Here is an 8,589-nt window from a genome sequence, read left to right as displayed (position 1 = left end):
TACTATACATATACATATACTATACATATACATATACATATACATATACATATACATATACATATACATATACATATACTATACATATACAAATACATATGCATATACTATACTATACATATACATAAACAAATATACATAGGCATATGTAAGAGGGGAATATAAGAGGGGATCTATTATGGGAGTTGGCTCATGTGATTATAGAGGCTGAGAAGTCCCACGATCTGCTGTCTGCAAGCTGGGGGACCACAGAAGCTGGTGGTGTAATTCAGCACGAGTCTGAAGGCCTGAAAACCCAGCGCTCTGACATCCAAAATCAGGAGAAGATGGATAAATCATCTCAAGCAGAGAGAGCGAACTCTTCTTTCCTCTGTCTTTGTTCCACTCCGGCCCTCAGTGGATTGGGTGAGACCCACTGACACTGGGGAGGGCCACCTGCTTTACTCAGCTCACCAATTCAAATGCTGATCGTTTCCAGAAACCCTCAGAGACACTCCCGGAAATCATGCTTTACCATCCATCTTGACATCCTTTAGCCCAGTCAAGTTGACCCATCAAATTCAGGATCACAATGCCTCTCATTCTTTCCTTTACTCCACCCATGCATCTGAATGTGATGAGATCTCTATGGAACTACTCTATATATTGTATAGCTCTGGATGCCATAACATAGTTCCTACTGCCTGGGAGCAGAGAAAGGCAAGTAAACAATTGTCATCTAGAGAAAGTCCTGGGTGAGTGTGAGTTTAAGGGGTAGCCTGCTGGAGCTAAAGAAGAAGTGACTATCTCTGCTGGAGATGAGGGGAGGGAGGGGATACAAGGGGAAGGAAGGAAGAGAGGTATAAAAGCAGAGCTGCGTGAATTGGGACAGTCTCTCAGGGAACTGGGTCTTGCAGCCAAAGCCGAGGCTGCTCACCGTAGAAGAGGCTGGCAACACGGCAGGCGGCAGGCTCCGGGGCCACCAAGAGAGCTGAGGCAGGCAGGCAGGCCTGTGCCCAGACTCCTTGGGAATCCTATGTTGACATTTGTGGGGCAGTGTTGGTTGGGGGCCAGGGCCTGGGCAGGGGCCACGGCTGATACTGCAGCACAGAGGCCACTTGGGCAGCTGTAGCCATGGACACTGGCAGGAGGGAGCGGGTCTGAGAAATATTTAGGAATGAAAGGGTGGATGGAATGTGATGGGTTAGGAAAGGAAGGGAGGGCCAACAACGACTGGTGCTGTGTGGGCAACCCGCGTGTTCAGGGTCAAGAAGCTGAGTTCAGTTTTGAGTTGATTATGGGGCAGCTCTGTGGGGAAACCAGCAGGCAGTTGGTCACTGGGATTTAGAGCTGGGGATGGGGAGGAGCCTGGGCTGCCGCTGAGCTTTACGGATAACTCTGTCCTGGGGAAGGGGCCCTGCCGCATCCCAGTGCACCGCCTGCAACTGTGGGCAATTCCTTTCCTCTCTCTGTGCCCCAGCTTCCTCCTCTGTAGCGTGGAGTGCATTAGGTTGGTGAGGATTGAATGAGCCATGCTCGGTGCGTGTTAGCTATTGTTATGACCGTTTGGGACTCTGCAGGTTGTAAGTGGTGGCTGAAACCTTCGGTGGATGTGAAAGCCCAGGGAGAGAATTGTGAGTGAGCGGGGAGAGGCCCCAGGACAGCGACGAGCCTCGGTGGGCAAGAATATTTTCTCACTCCGATTCTGAGTATCTGAGGCAAAATGATGCAGAGGGGCTGTGGTTTAAAATCTCTTTAAAATAAATTCTCACCAGACCTATATCTAAGCATATAAATAACCGAGTTTTATAAGCAATCTGAATTAAACATTTACTCGTGATGTCTCTGAATGAACAAAGCGACACAGTAAACACTGTATAGGACACTTGGAGGCACCCGGGGACACTGCTGAGTCCACGCCTCGCTGGTAAGGAGCTGCATGACATTGGGGAGTCACTGCAGTCTCTGAGCCTGAGTTTATTCACCGTAAAATGAGTCGGTTGGATTAGAATCATTGCTTGGGTTCCTTTCAGCTCTGGGTCTAGCTTTTTTTTCTTCTTCTTCGAGATGGAGTCTTGCTCTGTTGCCCGGGCTGGAATGCAATGGCATGATCTCGGCTCACTGCAACCTCCGCCTCCCGGACTCAAGTGATTCTCCTGCCTCAGCCTCCAGAGTAGCTGGGATTACAGATGCCTGCCACCATGCCCAGCTAATTTTTGTATTTTTTAGTAGAGACAGGGTTTCACTATGTTGGCCAGGCTGGTCTCGAACTCCTGACCTCAGGTGATCCGCCCGCCTCGGCTTCCCAAAGTGCTGGGATTACAGGCGTGAGCTACCGCGCCTGGCCGGATCTAGCATTAAGGGCAACCAAATGTGAACCTGGTTTTAGTTACCCTAAATACTTGAAAGTTAAATGCCGGATCTTCTTTAGAAGCATGGATATCGAAGGCAGGCGGGAGGAGACAGTGGAGTGGAGGGTGCTCCAGTCTAGGAGTCCGGCAGCCCCGGCTCTGACGCCGACTCTGACCCTGGCTGGTTCCCAGTGTTACCAGAAGGGAGGGTCGGTGGGTCACTGGGTCAGCAGCCCAGCCTGGGACCCGGCGTGAGAGCTGCTGTGCTGGAGGCGCGCGCACTCCCATGACCACTGCAAACACAGTTGCTGCCCTTGTTGTGTTTCCAGTCAGTTGAGGAAGCGAGATAGTGAACAAGTTCCAGAAATGAATGAAAAAATTCTAAGGCCATGGGTGAGTCACTGAATTTCTCTGGGCTTCAATTTCCTTCCTTGTAAGATGAGATATAAATGTTTAACTCAAGGGCTGTTATGAGAGTAAATGTGCCAACGTGGTTTATTCGTATTTGGTGGGGCTTGTGGAGATGCGTTCAGTACCAGGAGAGTTAATAAACGAGGACAGAGTGGTCAAGTTATACGAAGGCAGGGTGAATGAATCTTCAAACAGCAGAATGGTGGCCCCCAAGAGTTGCAGGCAGTGGGCTGCAAATTCAGTTCCTGCTTCCAAGCTATCAAAGAAAGAAGGAAAGATGATCAGTCTGATGGCATTGCTTCTGGCTTAGAATTTTTCAACAGCTTCCTGTGGCTCTTAGATAAAATCCCAGCCCCTTCCTCTGTCTCACACCCTCCTCTCCTCTTGCCAGCTCTTCAGTTCCACAGCACGGAGAAACCAAATTTCTCCCTTTCTGGGGCCAGCTGTGTGCTGTCTCATTCGTCATTCCCAGCTCTGCTCACCAACCCCTTCCTCTGTGACTCTTCCCCGCCCTGGGTCAGTCGCCGGAGGCTTCCTCGTGCGCTCCCCTTGCCTGCCTGTAAATGTGGGCCTGTCTTCTCTCTAGTCACCATTCCATCCCTCTCAGGGTGCTTGACACAGAGTAGGTGTTCGGGAAATGTCAGTAGAATGAGCGGATCTGCTGAAAGTACACAGTTTTCCCCATCCTGAGATCTCCGTGTCAGGATCCCCCTGGATCTTCAGAAAGAGGGAGCCACGTGACGTGGTGGACACACCGCTTGGCCCAGGGCCTGTCTGCTCAGATTGCAAAAATGGTGATCTAAGAGGAACAAAGGAGGCTGGTGGAGAAACAATTTGAGATGATGAGACCTGAAGTGGGAGTTTACTGAAAGCAGGGAGGGAAAGGAGAAGGAGGAAACAGTGAGTTTTAAGGTAGTTTACACAAAACTTGCAAAGGGTGTATTAGGAAGCCTGCTTTCTATGACCACCGCCTGTAAGGTACCTCTGTAAAACTTAATGAGGTTTTTGGAAGTAAACAAAAGGGCAGCCCCAGAAAAGAGAAAGCCGAGGACAGTACAAACCCGTAGAGTCAGGGGACACATTTTAAGGCAAAGATCACAAAGGTGAAGGGCCAGTAACTAGTCATGAATTATCCACAGTGTAGACGGGTAACAGGAAATCAGAAGTTCACATGGTAAAAGCTTTTCAGACATGTTGAGCTGGGAAGATGCTATATATGGTAAACCTCAAGGTAAAATATCGCCAGAACCTTGAAAAGTCATAGCAACCACTCCACACAACATTTCACAACCAGACAGTGCTCCAAAGATCTTTATCTCCTCTCTCTCCCTCCCTCCCCTCTCCCCCCCACTGTTACTCTGCCACATTGGAGAGAGCTGCTTCAAAACAGTAGAACATGTCCTTTTCAGACATCTTCCACAGTAAGGATTCCAGAATCTTCACACCATACTGCTTGCTGAATTACATTGGATTCAAAGGATTGGAGATGTGTAGTCTTCAGATGTAGGGAAGACATGCTAAGTTTAATGACATAGGTCAGCATTTCAGGTAGTTTTAAAAGAATTATTGGCCGGGTGCAGTGGCTCACACCTGTAATCCCAGCACTTTGGGAGGCTGAGGAGGGTGGATCACTTGAGGCCAGGAGTTTGAGACCAGCCTGGCCAACATGATGAAACCTTGTCTCTACTAAAAATACAAAAAATTAGCTGGGCATGGCGACACGCGCCTGTAATCCCAGCTACTCTGAAGGCGGAAACAGGAGAATTGCTTGAACCCTGGAGGCGGAGGTTGCAGTGATCCATGATCATGCCACTACACTCCAGCCTGGGCAACAGAGCAAGACTCTGTCTCAAAAAAAAAAAAAATTGCCTACGCACACAAAAATTACCACTTGTAAAAATATTTACTTGCCGATTAAAAAATGATCCAGAGCCTACATGAAAAAAAACCTCAGGGCTTTAAGACAATACTGTTTTCCATGTGAGCCCTCACAGTGAGATGGCTTCCAGGAAAATCCTCAGGCCCCATGGGCTGTGTTCATAAAAGTGTGTGATGGTGCCTTCCTCCATTGGAGTATTGTTCTGTTGTGGGCCCTGTGTCTTCTATAGGACATGGATAAACTCAGAATTCTTTCAGGGGGAAAGCGATCATGCTTTCAGGAAGGAGAAGACCCTCAAAATTATGAGATGTGGGAAAAAACGGAAGCAAGATTCCATTCATGCCACCATCCACCTTCCCACCCAAACCGGAAACTTGCTACTAATTGTAGACTCTTGTACTTTACTCAGTCCCTCTGGGATCCAAGAGCCGCTCTAGGGTTCCCAGCTGAGTTCTGGTGCTTGCTGTGTCTCTCATGGCTTCCTCCGGGCTGGCTCACCTCCACCCATCTTCCACACAGCTCTCAGAGGGAGCTTTCTAAGATGCACCTCTGTGTGTGTCCCCTCTGTTAAAATCCTTAATGAATACTCATGCATTCCCCATCTGACCCAAGCCTTTCATGATCTGACTCACACTCACTGTGACAGCCTCCTCCTAGGTCCCCATTCACAGGCACCCTGGGTTCTGGCCAGGCCATACACCCAGCAGGTTCCTCACCAGGCCAAGTGCCTTCTCCTCTCCATGCTTCTGCACCTGCAGGGCACGCTAGGACAGAAATTCAGCGTCAAGACTGCAAGGACAGAGACTCACACTCAAACAAAAAGAGAAACAATCAACATGAATACAGTAGTATATGCCCAACTAGAAGGTAACCCTCAGTGAAAAACATGTCCCAGTAAAATTTCTGCCCCACCCCAATTTTTTCCGAAGTTGAATATGTATGCTTATTGGGACAGGAGGAGATGGCAGAATAGTTTTAACTGTACAGCCTCTCAGTCTCCTGAATTCAGAGGCAAGAGACAGTTTTTGTCACTAGTGGAAGACCTCCAGGGAAGACTCTGAGGGGCTGTGGCCAGGGAATAGGAGCATACTCTGATTTGCTACCCTGTACCAGAGAAGGACGGCACTGTTCTGAGATCCTACTAGGACCACGTGGAGGGAGGGAAGCAGGGAAGGCAGCTCTTCAAAGGAAAGGATGCTTGGAGATAGAACACTGGACTTCTTTCTTGCAAGCCTTCCCTAACCTCCCCAGGAGTCAAGCGCTTCCTCCTGGGTGCTTCCGGAAGTCGTCATTAATACCTCTCTTCCAGCATAAGTTATGGCACCACTGTGGTTTTTCTGATGATGTGCCTTCTCATCCATCCAATACAAGTTCCCAGCAGGCAGTGATTTTGTCTGTCTGCCCTCCATATCCACCCTCCACCCTTTCCCCACTGCTCTCCCATGTGGATGGCACCCTGGGGTCCTGTGCCCTCTGGCTTCTGGGGGCATTTGGCCAATGTGGCTCATCATCAGCAGGAGATGAGAGTTGAGCTCTTGGTGTCTCTGGCAGCTTCCCTACAGGGTTCCTGTGAGCTGGTGGCCTCCTGACTAAAGGCGACAGCCTCTCTGTCAGGAAGTCCCCCCCCTACATAGCTTCAGGTTCTGGAAGCAGCTCCCTTCCCTCAGCCCTGCCTGCCTTGTTCTGCTGTTCATGGCCCTGGAAGTCTGCACTATCTCCTTAGGGTTCCCTACACTCTGCCCACACTGAATAAATATTTCCTTTATTAAACTCTTCTCTTACGACCCAATCGGGGTGTGCCCTCCACCACCCTGGTTCCTGCCTGGACTGTGACACACAGTGTCCTGTTCATCCTCATTGCCCCAGGATCCAGCTCAGTGCCTTCCACACCACAGGTACTGAATAAGCTCATGGATTATGGAATGATTAAACATCAGCTAGATATGGGAGTATTGAGACTTATATAGAAAATGGATCAGAGGAGTAGCCTTCAAAATTTTTTTGACCAGGTCTCATAGTAAGAAACATTTCATAATGCAATGCAGTAAACACATTGTAATTATATATAACTGAACAAGAAATTTCATGAAGCAAGACTTACTTTTCTATGTGCAATGCCCTGTGGTCTTTTCTATTTCATTCTGCTCTATTTCAATTTTCAAATGAAATTCTCATTATGGTCCGCTGCATTGATTTCACGGCACACGAAATGATAGCAACCCACAGGTTAGGAAGCACGAGCCTAATGATGTTTAGCTTTCCCTGTAGGTTGGAGAATCTGTGATTCCTGAAGTAGAATTCGAAGGCACAATGAATGAGGATGCAGTAATGTCGCAGTGGCAATGCATTTAGTGGGAGTTGACTTTATTGCCTTGAAAAAGCAAAGGAGCTCAGGCGAGGGGGCTCATGCCTGTAGTCTCAGCACTTTGAGAGGCCGAGGCAGGCAGATCACTTGCGGTCAGGAGTTCAAGACCAGCCTGGCCAATATGGCAAAACCCCATCACTGCCAAAAATACAAAAAATTAGCCGAGTGTGGTGGCATGCGCCTGTAGCCCCAGCTATTCAGGAGGCTGAGGCAGGAAAATCACTTGAACTTGGGAGGCAGATGTTGCAGTGAACCAAAATTGCGCCCCTGCACTCCAGCCTGGGCAACAGAGCAAGACTCCATCTAAAAAAAAAAGCAAAGGAACTTGCCATTCTATCTTCAGTTTTGCATAGAACTCTTACTCAAAGTTGGCTTTGTTTTAGGTAAACCTAATTTGGGAGCGGGGAGGTGAGGAGATTGGAGTCCTTCTTTTTTTTTTTTAAGACAGGGTCTCGCTCTGTTGCCTAGGCTGGAGTACAGTGGCGAGAGCTCAGCTCACTACAATCTCCACCTCCCAGGTTTAAGCAATTCTCCTGCCTCAGTCTCCCAAGTAGCTGGGATTACAGGTACCCCCCACCACGCCCTGCTAATTTTTGTATTTTTAGTAGAGAACGGGTTTCACCATGTTGTCCAGGCTAGTCTCGAACTCCTGGTCTCAAGTGATCCACCCGCACTGACTTCCCAAAGTGCTGGGATTACAGGCATGAGCCACCACGCCCGGCCCTGGAGTTCATAATGCATGTCGATGTCCATGAGCAATTTTAAGCATCAGGTTCATAAGCATTAGTGTCTAGGAACCACAGGCCCTGAGAGCCAGCCGCGCCCATGAGGGTTCAGGGTGAGCCTGAAGTGGAGGCTAATCAGGTGAGCTTGCCTCAGGCCTCCTGGAGCACTTCCTTGTGTCCTTGCTGGCACCAGCAGCTTCTCTTTAGCAAACACATTTCTTTGTGCCCTGGTTATGTGCAGGACTAGACTGAATGCACAACACAGGCCCATCCGCATCGCCAGGGCTCTGCGACCCACTTGCAGTTGGATATTCTCTCAATGCTTCAAACTCAGCCGAAGTCTGTGATCTTGTCCACCTCAAAAATCGTATGATTCTTTTTTAAAAACTGAGTTATGTATGTTCGCTAAAATGGAATCTCCCCTCTTAATTCACTCCCTGTCATTCTCCTGGTATCTAAACTGTAAGGCCAAGTTAAAAGGTAGAAGATGATCATAGATATTATGTAGCTGTGATTCTGAGTCAAATTCCCAAACCCTGTCATCACCTCCCTGCAAGGTTCTTGAGAGAGAAAAATGCAAAAAAGCTAAGCCTCAGTAGGTGGGCTTGTAGCCAGGTGGGGGCATTGGGCTCAAATTCCGAAGGGGAGCCCTGGCAAGCTGGGCAGACACCCCCATTTCCTTGTTTCCGCATCATCCTTCGAATTCATATGAGCACCTACAATCTTTCAAGCATAGGGGAGAGAACAGTGAACAAAACAGAGCCCCTGTCCTCCTGAAGCTTATATTCTAGTTGGGGAAACAGAAAATAAATAAATAAAGATATATATACCAGCATAGGAGATGGTGGTTAGTGCTGTGCAGAAATCTGCTACAGCACG

This window comes from Nomascus leucogenys, chromosome 5, assembly GCF_006542625.1.
Source record: "Nomascus leucogenys isolate Asia chromosome 5, Asia_NLE_v1, whole genome shotgun sequence".
In the NCBI taxonomy this organism is placed as follows: domain Eukaryota; kingdom Metazoa; phylum Chordata; class Mammalia; order Primates; family Hylobatidae; genus Nomascus; species Nomascus leucogenys.
The sequence above is the reverse complement of the archived record's forward strand: the minus strand, read 5'-3'. Positions refer to the sequence as shown.